We start from the raw sequence: 10128 nt of genomic DNA on the forward strand, positions 1-10128 counted from the left end.
AGCAGTTTTTGTTTTAACAAAAAAAACAACAAGCTAGGTTCAAGGTTCTTACCATGGCGAAACAATTTAAGGTTGTCTCATTTATACAACAACCACAAATCATATGGTGCAATCCGCCATCTTGCCATCAAGCTGATCGACGTTTTGTCAAATTTGTGTGCATGTGTCATAAAAACATTTGTATGCATGTGTGTATACATGTGCGTACATGAGCAGAGAAAATGCGAGAAAGAAGATAACAAAACAGAGAATACAAATGTTTCGGCATGGGTTCTTACTCGCCTGCACATTTTCACTGGAAAACATGACGAACATACCTACTGCCCATTTACAAACATATGTATGTTCTCTGTTTTGATTGATTTTACAGTATTTTACATTTTTGGTTATTATGCTTCTACTACTTGAGCGCCGATGGCAATAATTTTGCAGAAGACCAAGAAATATGAAATTCGCCTTCGACAACCGGAATAGGGGTCAATATACTTTATGGGTTCCTAGATCAATTTTTCGAGGAGTTGCAAAGGAAATGACGAAGTTAGTATACCCCCATCAAATGGTGGAGGGTATACAACACTGGAACACATCGAAGCCATAGAAAAACAAGTAAGAGCGTGCGCAGTATATCTTTTTAGACAAACAAAGAATATTGAATAAGAATATGCTATTGTGTAATATTTCAGTTCATTCGGATAAGAATTGCGGAAGATCGGAGACCATACTTAGCGCAGTTGTTGGAAGTGATACCAAAACACCACGTGCAAAATTTCAGTCAAATCGAACAAGAATTGCGCGCTCTAGAGGCTCAAGAAGTCAAGACCCAAGATCGTTGTATATGGCAGCTATATGAAAACATGGACCGATTTGGCCCATTTACAGTCCCAACCGACCAACACTAATAAAAAGTATTTATGCAAAATTTCAAGCGGCTGGCTTAACTCCTTCTTGCTTTCGTCAGACAGACGGACGGACGGACATGGCTAAATCGACTTAAAATGACATGACGATGAAGAATATATATACTTTATTGGGTTTAAGACGCATATTTCGAGGTGCTACAAACAGAATGACGAAATTAGTATGCCCCTATAAAAGAAAAAGAGTCTGTTAAAGTAAGTCTGACAAAGTAATTTAAAAGCTGAAAAATTAAACCAAGAATGCATTGAATGTTGTTAACTATAACCTGAACACATAAACGATTTGTTAACTTCTATATTTAATGAGTTGTATCCCTTCAACCTTCTAACTGACTTCAACGTACTCCATCAGGTCCCGCCTTATATGCATGCCCTTCCTGTTTGTTTTTCATCAGATTGATCTCTTTATATATATATATATATATATATATATATATATATATATATATATATATATATATATATATATATATATATATATATATATATATATATATATATATATATATATATATATATAAAGGGTGATTTTTTTGAGGTTAGGATTTTCATGCATTAGTATTTGACAGATCACGTGGGATTTCAGACATGGTGTCAAAGAGAAAGATGCTCAGTATGCTTTGACATTTCATCATGAATAGACTTACTAACGAGCAACGCTTGCAAATCATTGAATTTTATTACCAAAATCAGTGTTCGGTTCGAAATGTGTTCATTCACCGTAACGTTGCGTCCAACAGCATCTTTGAAAAAATACGGTCCAATGATTCCACCAGCGTACAAACCACACCAAACAGTGCATTTTTCGGGATGCATGGGCAGTTCTTGAACGGCTTCTGGTTGCTCTTCACTCCAAATGCGGCAATTTTGCTTATATACGTAGCCATTCAACCAGAAATGAGCCTCATCGCTGAACAAAATTTGTCAAAATTTGAACACATTTCGAACCGTACACTGATTTTGGTAATAAAATTCAATGATTTGCAAGCGTTGCTCGTTAGTAAGTCTATTCATGATGAAATGTCAAAGCATACTGAGCATCTTTCTCTTTGACACCATGTCTGAAATCCCACGTGATCTGTCAAATACTAATGCATGAAAATCCTAACCTCAAAAAAATCACCCTTTATATATGTATATTTATATATATATATAGCCTACATGACAGTGGCAGGCTAAAACTAATGATATAGACGATAGGTAGGCAGCAAACCCAATGTGGATGCAGTAGCACATGCAACACTTTATAACAAAAATGTGAATGCGCAAGGGGATTTCAATTTATGCACTTTGGTTACAATACTTAAATCAAATATCAAAACATTTTATCAAAATATAAACTACCAATAAGTTTATTTCATTTGTTTTTGTTTCATTTTACGCCGTTAAACGTTCGTTAAATAATTCGATTAAAATTATAAATAAACTTAATAAATATTTTGTTATTATAAACTCAATGATTTTTTTTTAAAACACATGTAGAAAACTCATGTGAACTTGAGGTTAATGTAGTTTTTGTTTTAGTTTTCTTTTTTTGTTTTTCCTTTATATATTATAATATGTATGTATATAAAAACATTGTTGCAATTAAAATATAATATATATTTTATATACCACACCAAATAAATTATTTCGTTTTCAAATAAGAAGCATTTTGTGGGAGAAGTAGAAAATATATTTTTATAACGATAATTTTCTATAGGATTTTTAACATTACAGCATGTTTATCTATCTTCAGTTGAGATGCAATTAAATATTAAAAAAAAAACACAACATTCGAATATTAAAAATATCATTTGATATTAAAACAAAAGAATAACTTGAAATTTAACATTTTTTTAGTATTCTATTTAAAATTTTATAAACAAAAAAAAAACAACATTGTGCACTCAAAATATTTTTAATTCAAATGCCCTATTATTATTATTTTTCTAATAATAATAATAGGGCATTCTAATATAGAATTCTATTCTTAATCATAATTGTTTTAATTTTATATAAGGAAACGTGTATACGAGAAGAAAGTTTCACCACATCTAAAAATACATCTTAAAATGTATTCAAGTTAAGTCAATTTCTTTAAGGATGATTCCAGCGTTTGTCCAAATTTGCTTACACTTAGGTTAGGTTAGAATAATTTTAGTTAATTGTGATACCACTGTTGCGACAGACCAGGTCTCTGGTGGGAATCGAATCCATGACCCCCGCACTGTTAGTACGAGCTACTCAAAGAGAAATAATGAATAAGTAAAGAATATAGACTGGGTATAACGAGAAGGTTAACTGCTCACTGTAGGTTGCATCAAGCGGATAGATGTGGTGGGATAGCCAAGATGGTCATCAATATAATTTCGGGCAGCAAAATTGTCATTATAACTCTGTATAATGTATCTGCTGTGCCAATGCCCTATGATGGTGGGGAGAAGGCGTAGAACCCAGACGTTCAACGTCAAAAGTGGACATGATAACCTCTGAGCTACGGCTACATTACAATGGACTATATTGTCTAGGTATTTCTGGTTGCAGACTATTGCCTATCATATGAGTTTTGGTCATAATTTTGAAGGCAAATTAATGGTACGATTGTGGATTGCAACTCAACTAAGAATGTGTGTTTGAAGAGATAAAACAACAAGATAAACAAGTAAAAGCGTGCTAGTTCGGTCAGGCTGAATCTTATATACGCTCCACCATGGATAACATTTGTCAAGTGCTTTATATGACTTTTTCCAATATGTATAAGCCGACCGATATTGTCATGTCTGTTAGAAGTCATAGAAAAAAATCGCCTACATATTTTAAGGCAAATCGGGATAAAATGGCGCTCTCCAGAGACTTAGAAAGTCAAATTGGGAGATCGGTTTATATGGCAGCCATATCAGGTTATCAACCGATTAAGACCGCAGTCTTAAGTCATACCGAAACGACATATGCTAAACTTCAACCAAATTGGATAAGAACTGCGCCCTCTAGAAGCCCAATAAGTCTAATTGAGAGATCGATTTATATGGCGGCTTTATCAAGTTATAGCCTGATTTAGACCACACATAGAACAGTTGCGCCTCCAGAGGCTCAGAAAGTCATATTGGGAGATCGGGTTATTTGGCAACCATATCAGATTATCAACCGATTCAGACCATACTCGAAAGACTTGTTGGAAGTCATACCAAAACGATATATGCAAAACTTCAACCAAATTGGATAAGAACTGTGCCCTCTAGATGACCAAGAAGACTAATTGGGAGATTGGTTTATATAGCGGCTATAACAAGTTATGGCCTGATTTAGACCATCTTAGCACAGTTGCGCCTCCAGAGGCTCAAAAAGTCAAATTGGGAGATCGGTTTATATGGCAGCCATATCAGATTATCAACCGATTCAGACCATACTCGGGAGTGCAAAATTTCATCCAATCATAAGAATTGCGCCATTTAGAAGCTCAAGAAACCAAGACCCAAGATCGGTTTATATGGCAGCTATATCAAAACATGGACTGATTTGGCCCATTAACAATCCCAACCGACCTACACTAATAAAGAGTATTTGTGCAAAATTTCAAGCGCCTAGCTTTACATCTTCGAAAGTTTGCATGCTTTCGACAGACAGGCGGACGGACATTGCTAGATCGGCTTAAAATATCATTACGATGAAGAATACATATACTTTATGGGGTTTTAGACGCATATTTCCGGATATTACAAACAGAATGACGAGATTAGTATACCTCCATCCTATGGTGGAGGGTATAAAAATGGTAAAAAGTTCAAAATTGAAATTTTGTTAGTTTCATTCAAAATTATACGTGTTTTGAACATTCAGATACGAAGTAAAATAAAAATTAAAATTTCTAATACATATTTGCCCATTGCAAAACCCAACGAAGATGGCTTGTAATCCATATTCGACCCCTAAATTATTTTCATCTGGGCGATGTTTGTCCGGTCGATCATAAGTATATCTTTTACTGTCTACCGTTGCACTTTATCTGCAGTTACATATTAAATTCGTAAATAATTTTGCATCGACTATGAATGCCTATCAAATCTTAGTTTCATTACCAGTCGCCGCTGTTTGTTGATGTCAATAAAGAAATCCAGGCGAGTGAGAAACAGTAACTCTTATCCAGATTCGTCTATCCACAGGGTTTTCCGTATTTAGCGTGGATAAGTTGAAAGAAACGGTTCATATATGAAAATTTTCTTCGTTTTTGTTCCAAAAAGGCCGTTTAAGCAAACTCATGAGTTATTCGAAAGTTGGATTTCAAATTCAACAAACGGGCCATACATTTTTTTAACGAGAATGCCGTCAAACGCTTATCTTTATGGAGTTGCCTCTTGCTAAACTTTTAGGGAGTTTATTGCTATCATATTCTTTGGAGAAGAGAAGGTCGTCAAACAACAGAAAACTCTTGCTTATCTTTTAAAGAATTCTTTCAAATGCAAAAGCAAAATAAAGAGAACTTACCAACTAAAGGTCTTGGGCTATCGCCTGAAATGTCTTTCGTTAGACTCTACTTTCTCCCACATTCTGGCAGTATAAGCTAATTTTTCAAGGGGCACGATTTGGGCTATAAGGCGGGTGAGTCAAAAAAAAAACATTTTGACCGACCTTTCAGCAAATATTCTGTTGTATTTTCGTTGATTGGTCCTTACAGATCCCATCAAATACCCCATTCGGTACCAGCGCTAATTGCTCGGAATTAATATACACTGAGGGGTATCGTTGTTTTCATTTTTCACCACCAGAGCAATGAGATGCAAACAAACAGTTATTTTCTTCATATGACGGAAATAATTTCCGGAAAAAATATTTTAAGCAAAAATTCGACGTTATTATAGCGATTGAAAAAATTTGTGTTTTCACCAGCGATGACCAGTCCTTTGCGGTGGCGTTGATGGCAAGCGGTGTTGTCAGATAAGGGGAAATTTCCCCATACCGGGGGTTTTTGTTTCGTGATTGGGGAAAATGTATCATTTGGGGTACAGGGATTTTGATGGAGGAAAAAGTAAAACTTGTAGATTTTCTAGGGGAAATTCCATCAGCATAACTTCAAAATTAATTTTCTTGAGTATAGGAATTTTTCTTATGTTTAATGCTGGACAATACCCATGGATTAGGTGTGATTTAATAGAAAACATATTCACCTACACTAATGTTTACTGTGGAAACGTATCTCCCGAGATGAGAAATTGTACAGGAATATAGATATAGGCTTTAGTTTACCGGGCATTAGTTTTTCTCCATCATACTAAAACTAGAAATATTTTCCACAATTTAAGGTCGGCTAAGGTCCCGGTATCCAAAATACAAAGATAACTTTTTATACCCACAACTATAGGATGGGTGTATACTAATCTAGTCATTCCGTTCGTAATAACTCAAAATATTAATGCGCGACCCCATAATGTGTATATATTTTTGGTGGTCTTAACATTCTAAATCGATCAATCCATATTCGTCTCTTCATTCGTCTGTCGAAAACACAACAGTTGTCGAACGAATGAAGCTATCCTAGAAATTTCCGACCATTTGCAAATGGACCATATCGATTCAGATTTCGATATAGCTTCCGTATAAAGAGGTCTTTCATTTTGACTTCTTAACACCTAGAAATTGCAATTTTTAGCCGATTCGGCTGAAATGCACGTAGTGTTCTGTTACGACTTCTAACAATCGTGATAAATATGGTCCAAATCGGTTTATAACGTGATACAATAGCTCTCAAATAAACCAAATAAAACTAACACCCAAATTAAAACTTAAGCCCGTGTAAGTTGCATTTGTTATCGACTGAAATTTTGCACGCAGTGTGACAAAATTAAAATGCACCAATCTTTTGGTTGTGTGAATAAAACTTCGGGGATCTCTCTCAAAAAAATCTGGCTATCGTGATGGAAAGTCACACGTATTTTTATTCCCTTTGTTTCAGTAGTTGTTGAGACATCAACAAATGAACATGTGCAAGGGTATACGCATCGTTCTTCTGTTTTAAAGACCCGTATGCAGCTCTGGTGAAATTTTCGTTTCCATAGGCATTGTTTTTCTGTTTTAGAGACCAGTATGCACCTCTGGCGAAAAGTTTGTTTCCATTAGATGTACATTGACTATCTATCTATCGGTTAGGCAGATATACTTCAGGAAGCTCTACGTGCAAGACAAAATAGTTCCTTTCAGCACGAGATACAAGTTACCTACAGTGGAACCTGTCTCCTTGGGTGGAGAGAATGTTCCATTTACAGAAAGCTCTAAATACCTGGGTGTTTTGCTGGACAGGAAATCCAACAATTTTGGAAAGGGCAAGAGAGCCATTGGCAAAAGTTGGGGATTTAGACCGCGTGTCATGCATTGGGTATATACTGCAGTTGTCAGACCTATAATGCTATATGGTGTTGTGGTCTGGTGGACGGCGGTTCAAATCCAATGGATGGCTTGTTTGTGCATCACAGTCGCACTTAGGACGACACTAATGATGCACTGAATTTTATGCTACATTTTATGCCTCTGGACATTGTGGCTACCCAAATTGCAGCTACCAATTTCCTGAGGTTAAGGGAGCTTTCTCATTGGCCATGTGGCGGCTACGGACACTGTGTTATACTTGATACAATAACCGATGTTCCAGGCAGTGTGGATTACACCCTACCTGAGCCGCTTTTTGATAAAAAAAGTACTGTACCACTATTCTTGATAGAACTGATTGGAACAACGGTATCCCTGGTAACAGAAGTTACATAGACTTCTATACGGATGGTTCCAAACTAAACGACCAGGTGGACTTTGGGGTGTACTCTAAAGATGTAGAACTGGTCATATCGAAAAGGTTACCCGACCACTCCACTGTGTATCAAGCGGAGATCCTTGCAATTAAAGAAGTGGTGGAATGGCTAAGAAATAATGTCATTACGACGATTGGCATAAATATCTTCTCAGATAGTCAGGCAGCCATTAAATCCATGGAGAACGTATTTCTGAATACAAAAACCTCCCTCAAGATCTCTCAACGAGATAGCTGAACAGTTCAAATTTCACATGTTCCGGGTGCCGGGCCACAATTGTAAAACGGACGAGCTTGCAAGACTAGGAACTACCCTACACATTTCAGGAATGCTAGAATCTGTGGGTATGCCTCTAGCTCCATGTAAGCTAAATTTTCAAGGCCAGGCCCGAAGGACAACGAATGATAGATGATCACAAAGAGGAGGTTGTGAGCATTCTAAAACTATGTGGCCTAATTTAGACTTAAAGAGGTGCACAGCTTTGCTGTCATTGGCTAGAACAGACCTCTCAGTCATTGTGTCCGTCATCACAGGTCACTGTCTAATCGGAAAACATGCTGACAGACTGAAGGTTGCCAGCAACGACTTTTGCAGAAACTGTAAGGACATCGAAGAAGAAGAAACTATAGAACACCTTCTGTGTGTGTGTGTGTGTGCCGCACTAGCAGTTAGAAGGAGTTCCACTATAGGTTCTCATTCCTTTAAGAACCTGTCTGATTTAGCGGATGTGAACATTCGCAAATTATTGAGCTTTTTGAAGAGATCTGGATGGTTCAACGGTAGGAACTAGAAGGCATCTTCCTTCTTGTGTTCCTGTGCTATCACAATGGACAAAAACGTCTAAGTGAGTCTGATGGCAGGCTGCCACTTAAACCTAACCTCCCAATCTATCGTTACCGAAAATTTTTCGTAGGTCGCAGCTCAATTGAAATGGAGTATTTTTTCTGGCAACTACGAATAAAAATCTATGTTTGGGCGGTCCATGCAACATGAAATAAAGTTATTTGCAAATAAAAAAGTTTGATTTCAGTACGCATGCACTTTGTTAGCCAAAAGTTAAAAAGTTGGAGATATAAATGTCTTGGCTGCAACTGAAAATTTCGTATGAGGTGCGTACTCCACTTTAATTTTAAAAACAATGATTTTTATTGATAACACTCTTGTAAAATAGAATATATTTTATGTTAATTTTTTCAAAACATTCAGTCCACAAAATGATTTTTTACATATTGGGAGAATTAAAAATTCTCAAGAGTGTATTTATCGTTGGTTTACAATTTGGTCACTAAAAGTGGATTCTCAAATAGCAGATTTTTGCTCTCCAAACTATACATACATAATTATGCCAGGTGTTTTATTAACTTGTAAGCCTAATGTTGGAAATTAATTTGACTTTAAATAAATTAAGTGGTCTACAGGAATCGTAAACATTTTTTCAAACAAATTAAGTGGTCGACAGCAGTTGTAAACATTGTGTTTCTTTTAAATTTTAGAGGTCTTCTCTTTTTTTAATTGCCAGATGCGAGATGACAACTCAACGGGACTATAGTTGCCATCCACATTCGACCCTTTTTACTGTTGCTTGGAATATTTTTTTTTAGCTATTGAAAAAGCACAACAAAAACAAATTTTTAATAGCTATGTTAAGAATCCTATAATAAAATCATCGATTCGCATTCGTTACAGCAGTTTTATCAATAATTGTTTTAATAAGTAATCAATTTTATAGATTGAAGGATTTTCTTGTTATGTTTTATCAAAGGTAAAATACATCATATCGTTATATAATAATAAATCGTTCAGTTTTGTTTGTTTTATTTTCTTGTTGTTGTTTTGTTATAATATATTGAATAGCATAACATATCATTGTATTGTTGATTTTATAAAAATATATATGTATTGTATGTATGTATATATCAAATTTGACAAATTTTTTCATCAAAAATTAAAAACAATAGATATTTAGTTAATGAACATATATGAATGTACATATAATAATTTATATGATTTTTGTATTTAATTTTTGTGTGTGTGTGTATATTTATTTATATATATAGTTTAAATTGTAGTAGTTAACATTCGCATAATAGCGTAATTTAAATTTCTTTAAGAAATATATATATGCATATATCGTTTGTTTTACATGTTCCTAGGTATCATTTGTGGGGCAAAAATAAAAATGTTTGTTTGAATTTGTTGTTGTTTTTTAAATGTTAACAAATGAATTAGATGTGTTGTTGTAAATAATTTACAAATGTAGATATTATATCTCTTCATATATGTTTAATCCATATACCATGTATGTATGTACACAGATATTGAAATATATATAGTGTGTATATAATGTTTTGGGTGGTCATAAATTCCTATACAAAAAATCTGTGGTTAATGAGAATTGTTGTTTCATTTTTTTTCTTTGTTACAGACAACGCGAA

The sequence above is a fragment of the Stomoxys calcitrans genome, chromosome 1, assembly GCF_963082655.1.
Source record: "Stomoxys calcitrans chromosome 1, idStoCalc2.1, whole genome shotgun sequence".
In the NCBI taxonomy this organism is placed as follows: domain Eukaryota; kingdom Metazoa; phylum Arthropoda; class Insecta; order Diptera; family Muscidae; genus Stomoxys; species Stomoxys calcitrans.